This window comes from Miniopterus natalensis, chromosome 7 (assembly GCF_054644295.1).
Source record: "Miniopterus natalensis isolate mMinNat1 chromosome 7, mMinNat1.hap1, whole genome shotgun sequence".
In the NCBI taxonomy this organism is placed as follows: domain Eukaryota; kingdom Metazoa; phylum Chordata; class Mammalia; order Chiroptera; family Miniopteridae; genus Miniopterus; species Miniopterus natalensis.
Genome location: NC_142087.1, coordinates 18,078,092 through 18,085,989, shown reverse-complemented (window position 1 = coordinate 18,085,989; position 7,898 = coordinate 18,078,092). Strand labels below are relative to the sequence as shown.

General features: G+C 54.7%; 1 protein-coding gene across 1 annotated transcript in view; it reads left to right on the top strand.

The window, feature by feature from the left end:
• The first annotated feature begins 86 nt into the window (after positions 1 to 86).
• Positions 87 to 7,898, top strand: part of RASSF2 (Ras association domain family member 2) — a 30,414-nt gene continuing 22,602 nt past the window's right edge. The window contains exon 1 of the mRNA XM_087818854.1: positions 87 to 200. The gene's annotated coding sequence lies outside the window, so the exon portion shown is untranslated. The remainder of the gene's footprint in view (positions 201 to 7,898) is intronic.

Below are 7,898 nucleotides of genomic sequence, written 5' to 3'. Positions count from 1 at the left end.
AGGGGCGGAGGGGAGCGGGGAGGGCGGGGCGTCCGACCCCCAATCTCGCGGCCGCGGCCAGCCCGACGCGGCGGGATTGGATCCGGACCCGCCGGCCGCGGACCCAGGCGCAGGCTGGAGCCGCCCGCGGCCGCGGCGCCCCGCTTTCCATCTCCACGGTCCCCGCGGCGCGCGCGAGATGCAGCCGGCTTGGAGCGCAGGCAAGGCGCGGGGCGCGGGCGCGGGGCGCGGGGGGCCAGGCTCCAGACACGGCGTGCGGGACGCAAGGTGCGGGGCCCCGGCGGTCCTCTCTCCCGACCCTACCTCCCGCCTCGCCGAAAGTTCTCCCGCAGTCCCCTGCCCGGTCCAAGGCAGCCTCTCTCTCCTCGCCCGCCCCTGGTCTCCTGCCTCCCCCCCCAACCGCTGGGGTTCCCACGGGGTTCGGGGGATGCCGACTCGCCGGGGGCTGCGTGGGCGTGGAGCCGCAGGCCACCTGCCCTCCGGCCGGAGAAAGTTGTGGCTCCAAAGTTGGTCCTCCCGCCCCGAGCCCTGGGGGTCCTCCCTTCTCTCCGCGCCCGGGGCGGAGGCAGGAAGGCTCCCCCATCCCATCCCGGGGTTCCGGGGGCTCCCTGGCGAGGCGGGGCAGGGCGGCAGGTGCAGGATGGCGGGTCCCGACAGCCCTGGTGAGTGCCCGGACTCCAATCCGGTCTCTCCTTCCCGCCCAGGGAACAGCTCCCCAGAGGCGGGTTCCAGCCCCCCCCTCGGGCCCCCCCTGCCTCCACAAGGGCTCAGGGCGCCCGGGGGCCCCTGGTCCTCGGGTCACTTCCCCTTTGCGGTCTTCCCGGCCGCCTCCGGAGCTAGTTTGAGGTAGTTGGGGATCTCGGCTTTTCGTGCTCTGAGCCCGAGAGAGGCAGGTGTCTTGGGCGCACGCGGCCCCTCCTGCATTTCGAGCGGCTGCTTTGCATTCAGCTTCTAAGCTGGGAGGACCTGGGGCCCGCACAGAGGCGCAGTGGCCTGACCGCGAGGCCGAGGGCCCCGCCTTGCCCTGGGGCGCTCGGAGGGCCCTGGGTTGTTCCCAGCACCTTGAGCCCCCGTGGCTGGGGGAACTGAGTAGGATGCTTCTCAACTCTGCCATGAACTTTATTCCTGGGGGATCGGAACCTGGGTCCCTAGAGCCTGTGCTCCCAGGGGACAGAGGCTGTGTCTAGAGCCGGTCAGGTTTATAGTGAGTACCTTACCTGCAATGAATGAATGTTTGAACCAGTGAGCTGACTAGTAACAATTTGTCCTGAAGCGGGACTCAGTTCCTGCCACAGTTCATCTTGCTACAATGAGAGGAAAGAATTAGAAACAATGATTGTTTTAAACAGCTGCCTGTGAGCCAGAGCCAGGAGGCTTCTTTCCAGAATATCTGGATGAGGAATCTGGGGTTGGAGTTATTTTACTTACCAATCCACATTTATTTACTGGGAACATCTTCTGCAGGTGGCCTGAAAAGTTAAAGACGCTTCTCATATTATTGGGTGGTTTGAGGAGAGTTCATTCTTTTTAGCTTGTGTCCAAAATGCAGTGTCCTAGGGACTAAGTGTGGAGTTGGCCTGGGAGGTGCCCATTTGGGATCAGAGACCCTGGAGTGGGGCCATGAGTCTGCGCACCAGCTGTGCTTTCTCTTCTAGGCGGGTCAGCTGACGCCTGGGAGCTGGGGCAGGCCGGGGAGCCTGTGGGGGTGGGGCGTGGATAGAAGAGGGCCTCAGATGATGGCTGAGATCAGGCAGGTGCGGTAGTTTTGGAAAGCGAATAGCTCCTGCCCTGGTAGAAGGAGGCACAGCAAGCAGCCTGTGGGGCGCCTGGGAGTCTGGGCAGGTACAATTTTGGGTTCCCTGTGCTGGGGAGGCTGGAGGTGACTCCTGCTCCTCCTTCAGAAGATGGGAAAACAGGTGGAGTATTGAGGAGACCAGATCATCTTTTGGTACAGCCGAGACAGATCCCATGCGCCTCTGCCCTCATTTTTATGCTGGTGAAATCGGTTGGAATGATGAGGAGCACCTTTGGGGAGCCTGGCTGAGAGGAGGCCGGGGGACCTGGGGCCCCAAGTCGCGCCCTCCTCCTAGGAAAGGTAGGGGTGCACCTTCTACACCAGGCTGGGTGGGCCAGGGCATGTGCAGTACCTGCACCTGCTGCACCTCCAGCTGGCAGCGTCCCCGCTTTCCTGAGGGTGGTCTCCCTCTGCCCTTGGGGCTCCAGAACCCACCTCTCAGCATTCCTGCATGGCTTCTGTTTGGGGGTTCAGGCCTCTTCTCCAGTTTGTGTTATCTTAGGAGTCGGGAGTGGTAAGCGACCCTGCACTTGTTTTTGATCCCTCAGTCCTCGCTCTCTGGTGCACTGGCCCACCTGGGACTTTTCAGTCATCTGCCGGTTTTGCCTTGATTTCTTGTTCTATTTCCTCTTGCCCTGGAGCCAAGCTTTGTGCCTGCCTTCTGTGTGTGAACTGCTTGGGAATGGCCGAGAGAGTGGGCTAGAGAGATGCCCAGGGGCACACACCCTGGCGTCTCTGCTGGAGTGCCAAGGGCGGGACTGTGGAGCTTGCTAGAAAGGGGTCCTGTCACCAAAGCACAAGAGAACCTTGGCCTGATTATTGCTTTCAGCCCTCTCTGGGATACTTTGGCAGGCAGTGTGCTCACTGGGAGGTGGAGTGTGGAATCGGGACCAGATTGCCAGAGAATCCCATGGAGAGAATGGAATTCGAACTGGGTGATCCGAGGGCAGTTCCAGGACTTGCCTTCTCTCCCTCAGCGTGAAAAACGGGGCAGTTCTCCACTGCGCAGTTGGAATAGGGCAAGACATCCAGTCTCTTTTTTTATTTTTATTTTTTTAATCTTCACCTGAGGATATTTTTTTCCATTGCTTTTTTAGAGAGAGTGGAAGGGGGCGGGCGGGGAGAGAGAGACACTTTCACACGTTGATGTGAGAGACACATCGATTGGTTGCCTCCCACACATGCCCCAGCCACGGCATGTGCCCTTGGCTGGAATCGAACCTGGGACCCTTCAGTCTGAGGGCCAGTGCTAACCACTGGGCAAACGGGCTAGGGCTCCAGTCTCTGTCTTTAAGCCATAGTTGCTGAGAACTGCTACAGCTGGTTTATAAGGCCAGGGCAGTGGTCCCCTCCCACCACTGTTCACAGTATGGTGCAGTGATTTACCCCAATGACACACTGTCCTGTTTAAATACCTCCCTGCCTCTCCAGAAGAACTTTAAATAAATCCTTAAGGTGGGGTTAGCTCCCACAGATCTGTGATTGTGGTTTTATTTATTTGGCCTGCTTACGGGTTCCCACGGAAGACATCGAGGGGAGGGGAGGGGAGGGGGCAGAAGGCAGAGGGAGAGCAAGGCACCGTAAACGGACAGTCTTCAGACTCGGCCAGCTGAGTAACCAGGAGGTCATTTTTGGCCATTCCTGGGATGGCAGACTCTAGAGCCTGTAATCACAGATTGATGCAGCTGCTTGGGATGACAGCTTGGGGCTGCAGGATCCTGCCCAAGGCACCTGTGGCTGAACCTGAGAGGGCAGCCTCTCGCAGGGGACGGGGCAGGGAAGCGTATTTGGCTAATTCCTGTGGGATGAGCAAAGTAACTGAGAAGGGCTTTTTCCATTATTTCTATTGATAAAAATTGTTAAAAAGATACTTTGTGCTTTCCTTGGACATGTCAACCCAAAGTGACTTGACAGAGTAGGTTTACTTCACCAGCATGGTGCTTTACCCATAAATGGCACTCATTTAAGTGTTTGATTAATGGCTCATTTCTTTAAGAGTAATGAAAACAGTATTGAATCTGGAGTTTGAATCGTGTCCTATTTTCTAGCTGCGTGACATTGAGCAGTGTCAGCAGGCCTCAAGCAATGAGTGATGGGGGAATGGTGCATAAATACTCCAGCCCTCTCATCTTTGTTGGGGTAACTGTGGGGAGTGTTCTCTGCTGTCTCAGAGGTAACTGGCTCCCGTCACTGGCTGCCTTCCCTTCCCCGTTCACTTTCCCACTGCCTTCCATAGGCACTTGAACCCTTCTGTCAGGGTCAGCCTCTGGGGGTACCGCCCTAAGAGAGGCTTTAGTCCATAATTAAAAAGTCATTTGAAGTCTCTTGAGTTTCACTTTCCCCGGCTGTAAGACGGACCTGGTAACTCCCTCACGGGACGTTGTGCTGTGTGCTCAGCCGGGGCCTGGCAGGCAGCAAGCATCCAGGCAAACATTTGCTGGCTCGTTGATCAGTACAGAGGGGCTGTGATGATTTGGGGGTGAAAATTGTGATAGACTGTGGAGAATTATAATGCTGTCCTTAGGTTAGGTGAGGAAACTGAGGTCACCTCTTATGATTTTCACATCTAGATTGTGACCTGTGATGTGCTGATAAATGTTTAACAGCTGGCTCTGCAGGGAGGGAAAAAAGCCCTGTTTTGTAGCGTTTGCTGGTTTCTGTAGCTTAAATTTACCCACCGTGGCAGATTTCAAGCTACTAACGTGGCATCGCTCAACACGGGGTTGGAATGAGATGTGCCCGAGAGCCCTTGGGAGCCGGTAGGAGCCAGCCTCGGCCCGCACCTGGCCGTGCCCGAGCTGGGATGTGACCTCAGATCTTGATTTCCAGTTTTGTGCACAGGGTGAGGAGAATAAGAATTGTACTAGGCATCAAAATTTGGGGCATGTCCGGCCCTGTCCTGGTGGCTCAGTTGGTTGGAATGTCATCCCATACGCCCAAAGGTTGTGGGTTCGATCCCCGGTCAGGGAACATAACTAGGTTACGGATTCGATCATACAGGAGGCAACCGACGGATGTTTCTCTCACACTGATGTTTCCCTCTCTCTCCCTCTTCCTCTCTCTCTAAAATCAATTATAAAGAACAAAACAAATCCTCAGGTAAGGATGAAAAAAAATTGGGGGCGTGTTCAACTCTGCCCTGAACTGGCTGATCCGCTGGTGTGAGACACTTCTGGGTTTATTTAAAGATTACTGGAATGTTTATGCTGTGAGTCTTTCTGGGCCTCAGTTTCCCTATCTCCAGGGCACGGGGTTGGGTGATTCCACAAGTCCCTTCTAGCCCTTGGTCTCTTTAGGAAGAGTCTATTGCATTCTTCCTTTGTCCACACAAGAGCAAAACCTTGCACAAAAGAAAACCTCTCATGTGTCCACACGCACGTTGCCCACCGTGGGGCACCCACCTGGGCCATCCTAGAGTTTTGCTTTAGTCTTTTCCTGCTGGCACAGTGAGTTCAGTGTGCACTAACCCAGTAAAATCCAGCCTTCCTTGTGTACCAGTTCACATCATGATAAAGGCATGGTGTGTCCCCAGAGGAAGCCTGGGGGTTGGGGAGGGAGGAGATGATTTCTCATGGAAAGGACAGTCCCTACTTCCTCGAACCAGCCAAGTGGAATTCAAGAATAGTTCACCTGGCGGGCCGGTGTGGCTCAGCGGTTGAGCATGGACCTAGGATCCAGGAGGTCTCAGTTCTATTCCCGGTCAGAGCACACGCCCGGGTTGTGGGCTCAGTCCCCAGCAGGGGGCGTGCAGGAGGCAGCCAATCAATGACTCTCTCATCATTGATATTTGTCTCTTTCCCTCTCCCTTTCTCTAAAATCAAGAAAGATATATTAAAAAAAAGAAAAAAAAAGAATAGCCCACCTGGAGAAATAGGCTTTTATATGACAGAATTCAATATCCATGCTTTGGTTTTTTGTTGACAGTCCTCCCAAGGGAGTCCCAGGCTCAGCAATTCATCCTGTAGAGATTCTTATCCTAAGGATACAACTGGACAAGTGCAGAAGAAAATGTGCACAGGGACGTCCTTTGCAGCATTATTTATAATCACCACCACAACGAAAATGGAGACAGAATGTCCAATAATAGTAAAATTGTTAGTTACGGTAGATCTGTATACTTTGGAATACCATGTGGCTACAAAAAATATAGGCCAGACATGTATATATATTAACATGTAAAAATATATATTTCTAAAGAGCTGGTTCTCAAATAGTACTCTATTTTTATAAAATGTATCATACTATCCATTTATATTTGCCTCTGAAAGGATATGTGGCAAAATGTTATTCCTGTGGAATGTCTGATCCCAGGGTTTGTGTGTGGTGGGGGGAGAGAGTGTGCTTGGGGCTCACAGCTGTCCAGCAGTGAGTCAGGTCCAAACGAGGTGAAGTGGGTGGTTGAGACCATCCTGCAGACTGAAAACGAGAACCTCATCTTTCTATTTCTATTTGTGTGTTTCAGACTCTGTTAAATACCCGCATGCTGGCTGTGGGTGTAGGTGCTGAACATTTCGTGCACAGGCAGGGTCCATCTGGCTGGGGTGCGGGGAGGACTTCAGTTGGTGGGGCCTGGGGGACCCCCAGTACTCCAGGCAGATGGGTAGTAGCCTCAGATAATGGGTGCACTCTTCTTAAAGCTCACGTAGGACCTCACAGTTGATCATATGGATGTTTGGGACAAGGATTGCTGTTCCTGTGCATGTGATGGGTTGTGTATGTGACGGGGCAGTCGGACACCTGCTGCAGTGGGGCTGGGGGGGAGGTAGGCAGGGCGGGTGGTGTGTACACTTCAGGTCGAGTCTGAAGTGAGAGCGGGTTGGGGAGCTTCTGAACCCAGAACCAGGAAACCAGGCCATGTGGCTCTGTTCAGGGGTCACGGGTGTGGGCCAAGTAGCTTTGCTCTGGGGCACCTAGTTCTGTGGAAGATGCTTTAAGTTCCTCATTAAGTGAGGGCCTGCGGGCCTCCACTGAGCTGATGAGAGAGTGGAGGTCTGGGAGGGACACACCCACCCCTTGGCTCTCCAGAGCTTTCTTTGCCAGGCTCTGCCTGGTTTCTGTCTGCCCAGCAGGAGCTGCTCTTTCACCCCCAGAAAGTTAGGGAAATGTAGAGTTTCCAGAGCCCGGCTGGGCGTGGCTCAGCAGCTGAGCATTGACCTAGGATCCGGGAGATCGAGGTTCGATTCCCGGTCAGGGCACATGCCCGGGTTGTGGACTCGATCCCCAGTCAGAGGTGTGCAGGAGGCAGCCGATCAATGACTCTCTCATCATTGATGTTTCAACTGCCTCTCTCCCTTCCTCTTTCTGAAATCAATAAAATATATTTAAAAAAAAGTTTCCAGAGATGGCCTCTGAAGGCCATTTTGAGGAGAAGTTCTGTTTTTTGTGGTGCTGGTTTTCTGTTACGGTTAGTCAGCTGGGTACAGGGCAGGCAGGGGAGGGTGTAAATGTGATTTTGTGGGAAACTTCCCCTCAGCCTCCTGGAAGTGTTCTGGAAACCCCCAGATGTGCCATCTGTCCTGACAGTACCAGGAGGTAAAGGATCTGCTGCGAGGGTGAATTGCCCTGTGCAGCTGTAGGGTGTACACGAGGTTAAGGGGGCTGGTGTAAGATGCCCCCCAGTGGCTGCCCAGGGGAGGGCTCAGCACATGGGGACCCCTCCTTTGCCCTTCCCTCCCGGCTGCTTCTCAAGTGCAAGGAACCTCTGCTCTGGGCCGGAGGAGGCCAGCGGCCTTGGCTCTTGGGCTTCCAAATCTGGCCCCGGGTAGCAAGGAGGGGAAACCCCCAAGATCTCAGCACACAAAGTCAGTGTCAGCCTATAGCACCAAAAAAGGAAGAACTGCTGGGGTTCCCTGAGGAAGGGGATGTGAGGTCAGAGATGAGTCTCAGAGAAAGCGCTCAGTAAACAGGAAGTGTGGGCAGAGACACCTGTGCTGGTAGGAAGGGGGAGCCCCCCCCGCGGCCCCTCCACACCTGCCCCATAGGTCTGCGGGGTTCCTGCAGAGCTGCGACTCTAACCCACAGGCCGCCGGCTGGGGTTTGGAGCACATGGGGTGATACAGGCCTCTGCCCCGGTCAGATGGGGCTTCTCTTAAAACCCAAAATT